The sequence below is a fragment of the Urtica dioica genome, chromosome 8 (assembly GCF_054948205.1).
Source record: "Urtica dioica subsp. dioica isolate 48M chromosome 8, U.dioica_male_clone48M_v1_H2, whole genome shotgun sequence".
NCBI classification, from domain to species: Eukaryota; Viridiplantae; Streptophyta; class Magnoliopsida; order Rosales; family Urticaceae; genus Urtica; species Urtica dioica.
Genome location: NC_142763.1, coordinates 162138 through 177858, shown reverse-complemented (window position 1 = coordinate 177858; position 15721 = coordinate 162138).

The window sequence follows — 15721 nt, the reverse complement described above, 5'->3', positions numbered from 1 at the left end:
AAACTACTTATACGCCAACATATTCTCGAAAATATGGTAACCATCATCTTAACAAGAAAAGAATCTTAAAAACCGGCCACCATTTGAAAGAGTTATGGTACTTTCAAATTTTGTAAGTTTTTCGTGTACTACCCCCTTTGGCTTTGAAGGGGGTTTGTGAAATTTTTGTAGGGATCGAAAACTAATTATACGCTTACATATTATAGAAACTATGGTAACCATCATCCTAACAAGCCAAGAATCTTAAAAATCGGGCACCATTTGAAAGAGTTATTGTAATTTCAAATTTTGCAAATTTTTCGTGTACTAACCCCTTTGGATTTGAAGGGGGTTTGCGAAATTTTTTTAGCTATCGAAAACTACTTATACGCCAACATATTCTCGAAAATATGGTAACCATTATCTTAACAAGCAAAGAATCTTAAAAATCGGGCACCATTTGAAAGAGTTATGGTAATTTCATATTTTGTAAGTTTTTCGTGTACTACCCCCTTTGGCTTTGAAGGGGGTTTGTGAAATTTTTGTAGGGATCGAAACCTAATTATACGCTTATATATTATCGAAACTATGGTAACCATCATTCTAACAAGCCAAGAATCTTAAAAATCGTGCACCATTTGAAAGAGTTATTGTTCTTTCAAATTTTGCAAATTTTTCGTGTACTAACCCCTTTGGATTTGAAGGGGGTTTGTGAAATTTTTTTAGCGATCGAAAACTACTTATACGCCAACATATTCTCGAAAATATGGTAACCATCATCTTAACAAGCAAAGAATCTTAAAAATCCGGCACCATTTGAAAGAGTTATGGTAGTTTCAAATTTTGCAAGTTTTTCGTGTACTACCCCCTTTGGCTTTGAAGGGGGTTTGTGAAATTTTTGTTGGGATCGAAAACTAATTATACGCTTACATATTCTCGATACTATGGTAACCATCATCCTAACAAGCCAAGAATCTTAAAAATCGGGCACCATTTGAAAGAGTTATGGTACTTTCAAATTTTGCAAGTTTTTCGTGTACTACCCCCTTTGGCTTTGAAGGGGGTTTGTGAAATTTTTGTAGGGATCGAAAACTACTTATACGCCAACATATTCTCGAAAATATGGTAACCATCATCTTAACAAGCAAAGAATCTTAAAAATCGGCCACCATTTGAAAGAGTTATGATACTTTCAAATTTTGTAAGTTTTTCGTGTACTACCCCATTGGCTTTGAAGGGGGTTTGTGAAATTTTTGTAGGGATCGAAAACTAATTATAAGCTTACATATTATCGAAACTATGGTAGCCATCATCCTAACAAGCCAAGAATCTTAAAAATCGGGCACCATTTGAAAGAGTTATGGTACTTTCAAATTTTGCAAATTTTTCGTGTACTAACCCCTTTGGCTTTGAAGGGGGTTTGTGAAATTTTTTTAGCGATCGAAAACTACTTATACGCCAACATATTCTCGAAAATATGGTAACCATCATCTTAACAAACAAAGAATCTTAAAAACCGGCCACCATTTGAAAGAGTTATGGTACTTTCAAATTTTGTAAGTTTTTCGTGTACTACCCCCTTTGGCTTTGAAGGGGGTTTGTGAAATTTTTGTAGGGATCGAAAACTAATTATACGCTTACATATTATCGAAACTATGGTAACCATCATCCTAACAAGCCAAGAATCTTAAAAATCGGGCACCATTTGAAAGAGTTATTGTAATTTCAAATTTTGCAAATTTTTCGTGTACTAACCCCTTTGGATTTGAAGGGGGTTTGCGAAATTTTTTTAGCTATCGAAAACTACTTATACGCCAACATATTCTCGAAAATATGGTAACCATTATCTTAACAAGCAAAGAATCTTAAAAATTGGGCATCATTTGAAAGAGTTATGGTAATTTCATATTTTGTAAGTTTTTCGTGTACTACCCCCTTTGGCTTTGAAGGGGGTTTGTGAAATTTTTGTAGGGATCGAAACCTAATTATACGCTTATATATTATCGAAACTATGGTAACCATCATTCTAACAAGCCAAGAATCTTAAAAATCGTGCACCATTTGAAAGAGTTATTGTACTTTCAACTTTTGCAAATTTTTCGTGTACTAACCCCTTTGGATTTGAAGGGGGTTTGTGAAATTTTTTTAGCGATCGAAAACTACTTATACGCCAACATATTCTCGAAAATATGGTAACCATCATCTTAACAAGCAAAGAATCTTAAAAATCGGGCACCATTTGAAAGAGTTATGGTAGTTTCAAATTTTGCAAGTTTTTCGTGTACTACCCCCTTTGGCTTTGAAGGGGGTTTGTGAAATTTTTGTAGGGATCGAAAACTAATTATACGCTTACATATTCTCGAAACTATGGTAACCATCATCCTAACAAGCCAAGAATCCTAAAAATCAGGCACCATTTGAAAGTAATATGATAATTTCAAATTTTGCAAATTTTTCGTGTACTAACCCCTTTGGCTTTGAAGGGGGTTTGTGAAATTTTTTTAGTGATCGAAAACTAAGTATACGCCTACATATTCTCGAAAATATGGTAACCATCATCCTAACAAGCAAAGAATCTTAAAAATCGGGCACCATTTGAAAGAGTTATGGTAGTTTCAAATTTTGCAAGTTTTTCGTGTACTACCCCCTTTGGCTTTGAAGGGGGTTTGTGAAATTTTTGTAGGGATCGAAAACTAATTATACGCTTACATATTATCGAAACTATGGTAGCCATAATCCTAACAAGCCAAGAATCTTAAAAATCGGGCACTATTTGAACGAGTTATGGTACTTTCAAATTTTGCAAATTTTTCGTGTACTAACCCCTTTGGATTTGAAGGGGGTTTGTGAAATTTTTTTAGCGATCGAAAACTACTTATACGCCAACATATTCTCGAAAATATGGTAACCATAATCTTAACAAGCAAAGAATCTTAAAAATCGGCCACCATTTGAAAGAGTTATGGTACTTTCAAATTTTGTAAGTTTTTCGTGTACTACCCCCTTTGGCTTTGAAGGGGGTTTGTGAAATTTTTGTAGGGATCGAAAACTAATTATAAGCTTACATATTATCGAAACTATGGTAGCCATCATCCTAACAAGCCAAGAATCTTAAAAATCGGGCACCATTTGAAAGAGTTATGGTACTTTCAAATTTTGCAAATTTTTCGTGTACTGTTACCCTTTGGATTTGAAGGGGGTTTGTGAAATTTTTTTAGCGATCGAAAACTACTTATACGCCAACATATTCTCGAAAATATGGTAACCATCATCTTAACAAGCAAAGAATCTTAAAAATCGGGCACCATTTGAAAGAGTTATGGTAGTTTCAAATTTTGCAAGTTTTTCGTGTACTACCCCCTTTGGCTTTGAAGGGGGTTTGTGAAATTTTTGTAGGGATCGAAAACTAATTATACGCTTACATATTCTCGAAACTATGGTAACCATCATCCTAACAAGCCAAGAATCTTAAAAATCGGGCACCATTTGAAAGAGTTATGGTACTTTCAAATTTTGCAAGTTTTTCGTGTACTACCCCCTTTGGCGTTAAAGGGGGTTTGTGAAATTTTTGTAGGGATCGAAAACTACTTATACGCCAACATATTCTCGAAAATATGGTAACCATCATCTTAACAAGCAAAGAATCTTAAAAATCGGCCACCATTTGAAAGAGTTATGGTACTTTCAAATTTTGTAAGTTTTTCGTGTACTACCCCTTTGGCTTTGAAGGGGGTTTGTGAAATTTTTGTAGGGATCGAAAACTAATTATAAGCTTACATATTATCGAAACTATGGTAGCCATCATCCTAACAAGCCAAGAATCTTAAAAATCGGGCACCATTTGAAAGAGTTATGGTACTTTCAAATTTTGCAAATTTTTCGTGTACTAACCCCTTTGGCTTTGAATGGGGTTTGTGAAATTTTTTTAGCGATCGAAAACTACTTATACGCCAACATATTCTCGAAAATATGGTAACCATCATCTTAACAAGCAAAGAATCTTAAAAACCGGCCACCATTTGAAAGAGTTATGGTACTTTCAAATTTTGTAAGTTTTTCGTGTACTACCACCTTTGGCTTTGATGGGGGTTTGTGAAATTTTTGTAGGGATCGAAAACTAATTATACGCTTACATATTATCGAAACTATGGTAACCATCATCCTAACAAGCCAAGAATCTTAAAAATCGGGCACCATTTGAAAGAGTTATTGTAATTTCAAATTTTGCAAATTTTTCGTGTACTAACCCCTTTGGATTTGAAGGGGGTTTGCGAAATTTTTTTAGCTATCGAAAACTACTTATACGCCAACATATTCTCGAAAATATGGTAACCATTATCTTAACAAGCAAAGAATCTTAAAAATCGGGCACCATTTGAAAGAGTTATGGTAATTTCATATTTTGTAAGTTTTTCGTGTACTACCCCCTTTGGCTTTGAAGGGGGTTTGTGAAATTTTTGTAGGGATCGAAACCTAATTATACGCTTATATATTATCGAAACTATGGTAACCATCATCCTAACAAGCCAAGAATCTTAAAAATCGTGCACCATTTGAAAGAGTTATTGTACTTTCAAATTTTGCAAATTTTTCTCGTACTAACCCCTTTGGATTTGAAGGGGGTTTATGAAATTTTTTTAGCGATCGAAAACTACTTATACGCCAACATATTCTCGAAAATATGGTAACCATCATCTTAACAAGCAAAGAATCTTAAAAATCGGGCACCATTTGAAAGAGTTATGGTAGTTTCAAATTTTGCAAGTTTTTCGTGTACTACCCCCTTTGGCTTTGAAGGGGGTTTGTGAAATTTTTGTAGGGATCGAAAACTAATTATACGCTTACATATTCTCGAAACTATGGTAACCATCATCCTAACAAGCCAAGAATCTTAAAAATCAGGCACCATTTGAAAGAGTTATGGTACTTTCAAATTTTGCAAGTTTTTCGTGTACTACCCCCTTTGGCTTTGAAGGGGGTTTGTGAAATTTTTGTAGGGATCGAAAACTAATTATACGCTTACATATTCTCGAAACTATGGTAACCATCATCCTAACAAGCCAAGAATCTTAAAAATCGGGCACCATTTGAAAGTAATATGATAATTTCAAATTTTGCAAATTTTTCGTGTACTAACCCCTTTGGATTTGAAGGGGGTTTGTGAAATTTTTTTAGCGATCGAAAACTACTTATACGCCAACATATTCTCGAAAATATGGTAACCATCATCTTAACAAGCAAAGAATCTTAAAAATCGGGCACCATTTGAAAGAGTTATGGTACTTTCAAATTTTGCAAGTTTTTCGTGTACTACCCCCTTTGGCTTTGAAGGGGGTTTGTGAAATTTTTGTAGGGATCGAAACCTAATTATACGCTTATATATTATCGAAACTATGGTAACCATCATTCTAACAAGCCAAGAATCTTAAAAATCGTGCACCATTTGAAAGAGTTATTGTACTTTCAACTTTTGCAAATTTTTCGTGTACTAACCCCTTTGGATTTGAAGGGGGTTTGTGAAATTTTTTTAGCGATCGAAAACTACTTATACGCCAACATATTCTCGAAAATATGGTAACCATCATCTTAACAAGCAAAGAATCTTAAAAATCGGGCACCATTTGAAAGAGTTATGGTAGTTTCAAATTTTGCAAGTTTTTCGTGTACTACCCCCTTTGGCTTTGAAGGGGGTTTGTGAAATTTTTGTAGGGATCGAAAACTAATTATACGCTTACATATTCTCGAAACTATGGTAACCATCATCCTAACAAGCCAAGAATCCTAAAAATCAGGCACCATTTGAAAGTAATATGATAATTTCAAATTTTGCAAATTTTTCGTGTACTAACCCCTTTGGCTTTGAAGGGGGTTTGTGAAATTTTTTTAGTGATCGAAAACTAAGTATACGCCTACATATTCTCGAAAATATGGTAACCATCATCCTAACAAGCAAAGAATCTTAAAAATCGGGCACCATTTGAAAGAGTTATGGTAGTTTCAAATTTTGCAAGTTTTTCGTGTACTACCCCCTTTGGCTTTGAAGGGGGTTTGTGAAATTTTTGTAGGGATCGAAAACTAATTATACGCTTACATATTATCGAAACTATGGTAGCCATAATCCTAACAAGCCAAGAATCTTAAAAATCGGGCACTATTTGAACGAGTTATGGTACTTTCAAATTTTGCAAATTTTTCGTGTACTAACCCCTTTGGATTTGAAGGGGGTTTGTGAAATTTTTTTAGCGATCGAAAACTACTTATACGCCAACATATTCTCGAAAATATGGTAACCATAATCTTAACAAGCAAAGAATCTTAAAAATCGGCCACCATTTGAAAGAGTTATGGTACTTTCAAATTTTGTAAGTTTTTCGTGTACTACCCCCTTTGGCTTTGAAGGGGGTTTGTGAAATTTTTGTAGGGATCGAAAACTAATTATAAGCTTACATATTATCGAAACTATGGTAGCCATCATCCTAACAAGCCAAGAATCTTAAAAATCGGGCACCATTTGAAAGAGTTATGGTACTTTCAAATTTTGCAAATTTTTCGTGTACTGTTACCCTTTGGATTTGAAGGGGGTTTGTGAAATTTTTTTAGCGATCGAAAACTACTTATACGCCAACATATTCTCGAAAATATGGTAACCATCATCTTAACAAGCAAAGAATCTTAAAAATCGGGCACCATTTGAAAGAGTTATGGTAGTTTCAAATTTTGCAAGTTTTTCGTGTACTACCCCCTTTGGCTTTGAAGGGGGTTTGTGAAATTTTTGTAGGGATCGAAAACTAATTATACGCTTACATATTCTCGAAACTATGGTAACCATCATCCTAACAAGCCAAGAATCTTAAAAATCGGGCACCATTTGAAAGAGTTATGGTACTTTCAAATTTTGCAAGTTTTTCGTGTACTACCCCCTTTGGCGTTAAAGGGGGTTTGTGAAATTTTTGTAGGGATCGAAAACTACTTATACGCCAACATATTCTCGAAAATATGGTAACCATCATCTTAACAAGCAAAGAATCTTAAAAATCGGCCACCATTTGAAAGAGTTATGGTACTTTCAAATTTTGTAAGTTTTTCGTGTACTACCCCTTTGGCTTTGAAGGGGGTTTGTGAAATTTTTGTAGGGATCGAAAACTAATTATAAGCTTACATATTATCGAAACTATGGTAGCCATCATCCTAACAAGCCAAGAATCTTAAAAATCGGGCACCATTTGAAAGAGTTATGGTACTTTCAAATTTTGCAAATTTTTCGTGTACTAACCCCTTTGGCTTTGAATGGGGTTTGTGAAATTTTTTTAGCGATCGAAAACTACTTATACGCCAACATATTCTCGAAAATATGGTAACCATCATCTTAACAAGCAAAGAATCTTAAAAACCGGCCACCATTTGAAAGAGTTATGGTACTTTCAAATTTTGTAAGTTTTTCGTGTACTACCACCTTTGGCTTTGATGGGGGTTTGTGAAATTTTTGTAGGGATCGAAAACTAATTATACGCTTACATATTATCGAAACTATGGTAACCATCATCCTAACAAGCCAAGAATCTTAAAAATCGGGCACCATTTGAAAGAGTTATTGTAATTTCAAATTTTGCAAATTTTTCGTGTACTAACCCCTTTGGATTTGAAGGGGGTTTGCGAAATTTTTTTAGCTATCGAAAACTACTTATACGCCAACATATTCTCGAAAATATGGTAACCATTATCTTAACAAGCAAAGAATCTTAAAAATCGGGCACCATTTGAAAGAGTTATGGTAATTTCATATTTTGTAAGTTTTTCGTGTACTACCCCCTTTGGCTTTGAAGGGGGTTTGTGAAATTTTTGTAGGGATCGAAACCTAATTATACGCTTATATATTATCGAAACTATGGTAACCATCATCCTAACAAGCCAAGAATCTTAAAAATCGTGCACCATTTGAAAGAGTTATTGTACTTTCAAATTTTGCAAATTTTTCTCGTACTAACCCCTTTGGATTTGAAGGGGGTTTATGAAATTTTTTTAGCGATCGAAAACTACTTATACGCCAACATATTCTCGAAAATATGGTAACCATCATCTTAACAAGCAAAGAATCTTAAAAATCGGGCACCATTTGAAAGAGTTATGGTAGTTTCAAATTTTGCAAGTTTTTCGTGTACTACCCCCTTTGGCTTTGAAGGGGGTTTGTGAAATTTTTGTAGGGATCGAAAACTAATTATACGCTTACATATTCTCGAAACTATGGTAACCATCATCCTAACAAGCCAAGAATCTTAAAAATCAGGCACCATTTGAAAGAGTTATGGTACTTTCAAATTTTGCAAGTTTTTCGTGTACTACCCCCTTTGGCTTTGAAGGGGGTTTGTGAAATTTTTGTAGGGATCGAAAACTAATTATACGCTTACATATTCTCGAAACTATGGTAACCATCATCCTAACAAGCCAAGAATCTTAAAAATCGGGCACCATTTGAAAGTAATATGATAATTTCAAATTTTGCAAATTTTTCGTGTACTAACCCCTTTGGATTTGAAGGGGGTTTGTGAAATTTTTTTAGCGATCGAAAACTACTTATACGCCAACATATTCTCGAAAATATGGTAACCATCATCTTAACAAGCAAAGAATCTTAAAAATCGGGCACCATTTGAAAGAGTTATGGTACTTTCAAATTTTGCAAGTTTTTCGTGTACTACCCCCTTTGGCTTTGAAGGGGGTTTGTGAAATTTTTGTAGGGATCGAAACCTAATTATACGCTTATATATTATCGAAACTATGGTAACCATCATTCTAACAAGCCAAGAATCTTAAAAATCGTGCACCATTTGAAAGAGTTATTGTACTTTCAACTTTTGCAAATTTTTCGTGTACTAACCCCTTTGGATTTGAAGGGGGTTTGTGAAATTTTTTTAGCGATCGAAAACTACTTATACGCCAACATATTCTCGAAAATATGGTAACCATCATCTTAACAAGCAAAGAATCTTAAAAATCGGGCACCATTTGAAAGAGTTATGGTAGTTTCAAATTTTGCAAGTTTTTCGTGTACTACCCCCTTTGGCTTTGAAGGGGGTTTGTGAAATTTTTGTAGGGATCGAAAACTAATTATACGCTTACATATTCTCGAAACTATGGTAACCATCATCCTAACAAGCCAAGAATCCTAAAAATCAGGCACCATTTGAAAGTAATATGATAATTTCAAATTTTGCAAATTTTTCGTGTACTAACCCCTTTGGCTTTGAAGGGGGTTTGTGAAATTTTTTTAGTGATCGAAAACTAAGTATACGCCTACATATTCTCGAAAATATGGTAACCATCATCCTAACAAGCAAAGAATCTTAAAAATCGGGCACCATTTGAAAGAGTTATGGTAGTTTCAAATTTTGCAAGTTTTTCGTGTACTACCCCCTTTGGCTTTGAAGGGGGTTTGTGAAATTTTTGTAGGGATCGAAAACTAATTATACGCTTACATATTATCAAAACTATGGTAGCCATAATCCTAACAAGCCAAGAATCTTAAAAATCGGGCACTATTTGAACGAGTTATGGTACTTTCAAATTTTGCAAATTTTTCGTGTACTAACCCCTTTGGATTTGAAGGGGGTTTGTGAAATTTTTTTAGCGATCGAAAACTACTTATACGCCAACATATTCTCGAAAATATGGTAACCATAATCTTAACAAGCAAAGAATCTTAAAAATCGGCCACCATTTGAAAGAGTTATGGTACTTTCAAATTTTGTAAGTTTTTCGTGTACTACCCCCTTTGGCTTTGAAGGGGGTTTGTGAAATTTTTGTAGGGATCGAAAACTAATTATAAGCTTACATATTATCGAAACTATGGTAGCCATCATCCTAACAAGCCAAGAATCTTAAAAATCGGGCACCATTTGAAAGAGTTATGGTACTTTCAAATTTTGCAAATTTTTCGTGTACTGTTACCCTTTGGATTTGAAGGGGGTTTGTGAAATTTTTTTAGCGATCGAAAACTACTTATACGCCAACATATTCTCGAAAATATGGTAACCATCATCTTAACAAGCAAAGAATCTTAAAAATCGGGCACCATTTGAAAGAGTTATGGTAGTTTCAAATTTTGCAAGTTTTTCGTGTACTACCCCCTTTGGCTTTGAAGGGGGTTTGTGAAATTTTTGTAGGGATCGAAAACTAATTATACGCTTACATATTCTCGAAACTATGGTAACCATCATCCTAACAAGCCAAGAATCTTAAAAATCGGGCACCATTTGAAAGAGTTATGGTACTTTCAAATTTTGCAAGTTTTTCGTGTACTACCCCCTTTGGCGTTAAAGGGGGTTTGTGAAATTTTTGTAGGGATCGAAAACTACTTATACGCCAACATATTCTCGAAAATATGGTAACCATCATCTTAACAAGCAAAGAATCTTAAAAATCGGCCACCATTTGAAAGAGTTATGGTACTTTCAAATTTTGTAAGTTTTTCGTGTACTACCCCTTTGGCTTTGAAGGGGGTTTGTGAAATTTTTGTAGGGATCGAAAACTAATTATAAGCTTACATATTATCGAAACTATGGTAGCCATCATCCTAACAAGCCAAGAATCTTAAAAATCGGGCACCATTTGAAAGAGTTATGGTACTTTCAAATTTTGCAAATTTTTCGTGTACTAACCCCTTTGGCTTTGAATGGGGTTTGTGAAATTTTTTTAGCGATCGAAAACTACTTATACGCCAACATATTCTCGAAAATATGGTAACCATCATCTTAACAAGCAAAGAATCTTAAAAACCGGCCACCATTTGAAAGAGTTATGGTACTTTCAAATTTTGTAAGTTTTTCGTGTACTACCACCTTTGGCTTTGATGGGGGTTTGTGAAATTTTTGTAGGGATCGAAAACTAATTATACGCTTACATATTATCGAAACTATGGTAACCATCATCCTAACAAGCCAAGAATCTTAAAAATCGGGCACCATTTGAAAGAGTTATTGTAATTTCAAATTTTGCAAATTTTTCGTGTACTAACCCCTTTGGATTTGAAGGGGGTTTGCGAAATTTTTTTAGCTATCGAAAACTACTTATACGCCAACATATTCTCGAAAATATGGTAACCATTATCTTAACAAGCAAAGAATCTTAAAAATCGGGCACCATTTGAAAGAGTTATGGTAATTTCATATTTTGTAAGTTTTTCGTGTACTACCCCCTTTGGCTTTGAAGGGGGTTTGTGAAATTTTTGTAGGGATCGAAACCTAATTATACGCTTATATATTATCGAAACTATGGTAACCATCATCCTAACAAGCCAAGAATCTTAAAAATCGTGCACCATTTGAAAGAGTTATTGTACTTTCAAATTTTGCAAATTTTTCTCGTACTAACCCCTTTGGATTTGAAGGGGGTTTATGAAATTTTTTTAGCGATCGAAAACTACTTATACGCCAACATATTCTCGAAAATATGGTAACCATCATCTTAACAAGCAAAGAATCTTAAAAATCGGGCACCATTTGAAAGAGTTATGGTAGTTTCAAATTTTGCAAGTTTTTCGTGTACTACCCCCTTTGGCTTTGAAGGGGGTTTGTGAAATTTTTGTAGGGATCGAAAACTAATTATACGCTTACATATTCTCGAAACTATGGTAACCATCATCCTAACAAGCCAAGAATCTTAAAAATCAGGCACCATTTGAAAGAGTTATGGTACTTTCAAATTTTGCAAGTTTTTCGTGTACTACCCCCTTTGGCTTTGAAGGGGGTTTGTGAAATTTTTGTAGGGATCGAAAACTAATTATACGCTTACATATTCTCGAAACTATGGTAACCATCATCCTAACAAGCCAAGAATCTTAAAAATCGGGCACCATTTGAAAGTAATATGATAATTTCAAATTTTGCAAATTTTTCGTGTACTAACCCCTTTGGATTTGAAGGGGGTTTGTGAAATTTTTTTAGCGATCGAAAACTACTTATACGCCAACATATTCTCGAAAATATGGTAACCATAATCTTAACAAGCAAAGAATCTTAAAAATCGGCCACCATTTGAAAGAGTTATGGTAATTTCATATTTTGTAAGTTTTTCGTGTACTACCCCCTTTGGCTTTGAAGGGGGTTTGTGAAATTTTTGTAGGGATCGAAACCTAATTATACGCTTATATATTATCGAAACTATGGTAACCATCATCCTAACAAGCCAAGAATCTTAAAAATCGTGCACCATTTGAAAGAGTTATTGTACTTTCAAATTTTGCAAATTTTTCGTGTACTAACCCCTTTGGATTTGAAGGGGGTTTATGAAATTTTTTTAGCGATCGAAAACTACTTATACGCCAACATATTCTCGAAAATATGGTAACCATCATCTTAACAAGCAAAGAATCTTAAAAATCGGGCACCATTTGAAAGAGTTATGGTAGTTTCAAATTTTGCAAGTTTTTCGTGTACTACCCCCTTTGGCTTTGAAGGGGGTTTGTGAAATTTTTGTAGGGATCGAAAACTAATTATACGCTTACATATTCTCGAAACTATGGTAACCATCATCCTAACAAGCCAAGAATCTTAAAAATCAGGCACCATTTGAAAGAGTTATGGTACTTTCAAATATTGCAAGTTTTTCGTGTACTACCCCCTTTGGCTTTGAAGGGGGTTTGTGAAATTTTTGTAGGGATCGAAAACTAATTATACGCTTACATATTCTCGAAACTATGGTAACCATCATCCTAACAAGCCAAGAATCTTAAAAATCGGGCACCATTTGAAAGTAATATGATAATTTCAAGTTTTGCAAATTTTTCGTGTACTAACCCCTTTGGATTTGAAGGGGGTTTGTGAAATTTTTTTAGCGATCGAAAACTACTTATACGCCAACATATTCTCGAAAATATGGTAACCATAATCTTAACAAGCAAAGAATCTTAAAAATCGGCCACCATTTGAAAGAGTTATGGTACTTTCAAATTTTGTAAGTTTTTCGTGTACGCCCTTTGGCTTTGAAGGGGGTTTGTGAAATTTTTGTAGGGATCGAAAACTAATTATAAGCTTACATATTATCGAAACTATGGTAGCCATCATCCTAACAAGCCAAGAATCTTAAAAATCGGGCACCATTTGAAAGAGTTATGGTACTTTCAAATTTTGCAAATTTTTCATGTACTAACCCCTTTGGATTTGAAGGGGGTTTGTGAAATTTTTTTAGCGATCGAAAACTACTTATACGCCAACATATTCTCGAAAATATGGTAACCCTCATCTTAACAAGCAAAGAATCTTAAAAATCGGGAACCATTTGAAAGAGTTATTATAGTTTCAAATTTTGCAAGTTTTTCGTGTACTACCCCCTTTGGCTTTGAAGGGGGTTTGTGAAATTTTTGTAGGGATCGAAAACTAATTATACGCTTACATATTCTCGAAACTATGGTAACCATCATCCTAACAAGCCAAGAATCTTAAAAATCGGGCACCATTTGAAAGAGTTATGGTACTTTCAAATTTTGTAAGTTTTTCGTGTACTACCCCCTTTGGCTTTGAAGGGGGTTTGTGAAATTTTTGTAGGGATCGAAAACTAATTATACGCTTACATATTCTCGAAACTATGGTAACCATCATCCTAACAAGCCAAGAATCTTAAAAATCGGGCACCATTTGAAAGTAATATGATAATTTCAAATTTTGCAATTTTTTCGTGTACTAACCCCTTTGGCTTTGAAGGGGGTTTGTGAAATTTTTTTAGTGATCGAAAAACTAAGTATACGCCTACATATTCTCGAAAATATGGTAACCATCATCCTAACAAGCAAAGAATCTTAAAAATCGGGCACCATTTGAAAGAGTTATGGTAGTTTCAAATTTTGCAAGTTTTTCGTGTACTACCCCCTTTGGATTTGAAGGGGGTTTGTGAAATTTTTGTAGGGATCGAAAACTAATTATACGCTTACATATTATCGAAACTATGGTAGCCATAATCCTAACAAGCCAAGAATCTTAAAAATCGGGCACTATTTGAACGAGTTATGGTACTTTCAAATTTTGCAAATTTTTCGTGTACTAACCCCTTTGGATTTGAAGGGGTTTTGTGAAATTTTTTTAGCGATCGAAAACTACTTATACGCCAACATATTCTCGAAAATATGGTAACCATAATCTTAACAAGCAAAGAATCTTAAAAATCGGCCACCATTTGAAAGAGTTATGGTACTTTCAAATTTTGTAAGTTTTTCGTGTACTACCCCCTTTGGCTTTGAAGGGGGTTTGTGAAATTTTTGTAGGGATCGAAAACTAATCATAAGCTTACATATTATCGAAACTATGGTAGCCATCATCCTAACAAGCCAAGAATCTTAAAAATCGGGCACCATTTGAAAGAGTTATGGTACTTTCAAATTTTGCAAATTTTTCGTGTACTAACCCCTTTGGATTTGAAGGGGGTTTGTGAAATTTTTTTAGCGATCGAAAACTACTTATACGCCAACATATTCTCGAAAATATGGTAACCATCATCTTAACAAGCAAAGAATCTTAAAAATCGGGCACCATTTGAAAGAGTTATGGTAGTTTCAAATTTTGCAAGTTTTTCGTGTACTACCCCCTTTGGCTTTGAAGGGGGTTTGTGAAATTTTTGTAGGGATCGAAAACTAATTATACGCTTACATATTATCGAAACCAGGGTAACCATCATCCTAACAAGCCAATAATTTTAAAAATCGGGCACCATTTGAAAGAGTTATGGTACTTTCAAGTTTTGCAAATTTTTCGTGTACTAACCCCTTTGGATTTGAAGGGGGTTTGTGAAATTTTTGTAGGGATCGAAAACTAATTATACGCTTACATATTCTCGAAACTATGGTAACCATCATCCTAACAAGCCAAGAATCTTAAAAATCGGGCACCATTTGAAAGAGTTATGGTACTTTCAAATTTTGCAAGTTTTTCGTGTACTACCCCCTTTGGCTTTGAAGGGGGTTTGTGAAATTTTTGTAGGGATCGAAAACTACTTATACGCCAACATATTCTCGAAAATATGGTAACCATTATCTTAACAAGCAAAGAATCTTAAAAATCGGGCACCATTTGAAAGAGTTATGGTAATTTCATATTTTGTAAGTTTTTCGTGTACTACCCCCTTTGGCTTTGAAGGGGGTTTGTGATATTTTTGTAGGGATCGAAAACTACTTATACGCCAACATATTCTCGAAAATATGGTAACCATTATCTTAACAAGCAAAGAATCTTAAAAATCGGGCACCATTTGAAAGAGTTATGGTAATTTCATATTTTGTAAGTTTTTCGTGTACTACCCCCTTTGGCTTTGAAGGGGGTTTGTGAAATTTTTGTAGGGATCGAAACCTAATTATACGCTTATATATTATCGAAACTATGGTAACCATCATCCTAACAAGCCAAGAATCTTAAAAATCGTGCACCATTTGAAAGAGTTATTGTACTTTCAAATTTTGCAAATTTTTCGTGTACTAACCCCTTTGGATTTGAAGGGGGTTTATGAAATTTTTTTAGCGATCGAAAACTACTTATACGCCAACATATTCTCGAAAATATGGTAACCATCATCTTAACAAGCAAAGAATCTTAAAAATCGGGCACCATTTGAAAGAGTTATGGTAATTTCAAATTTTGTAAGTTTTTCGTGTACTACCCCCTTTGGCTTTGAAGGGGGTTTGTGAAATTTTTGTAGGGATCCAAAACTAATTATACGCTTATATATTATCGAAACTATGGTAACCATCATCCTAACAAGCCAA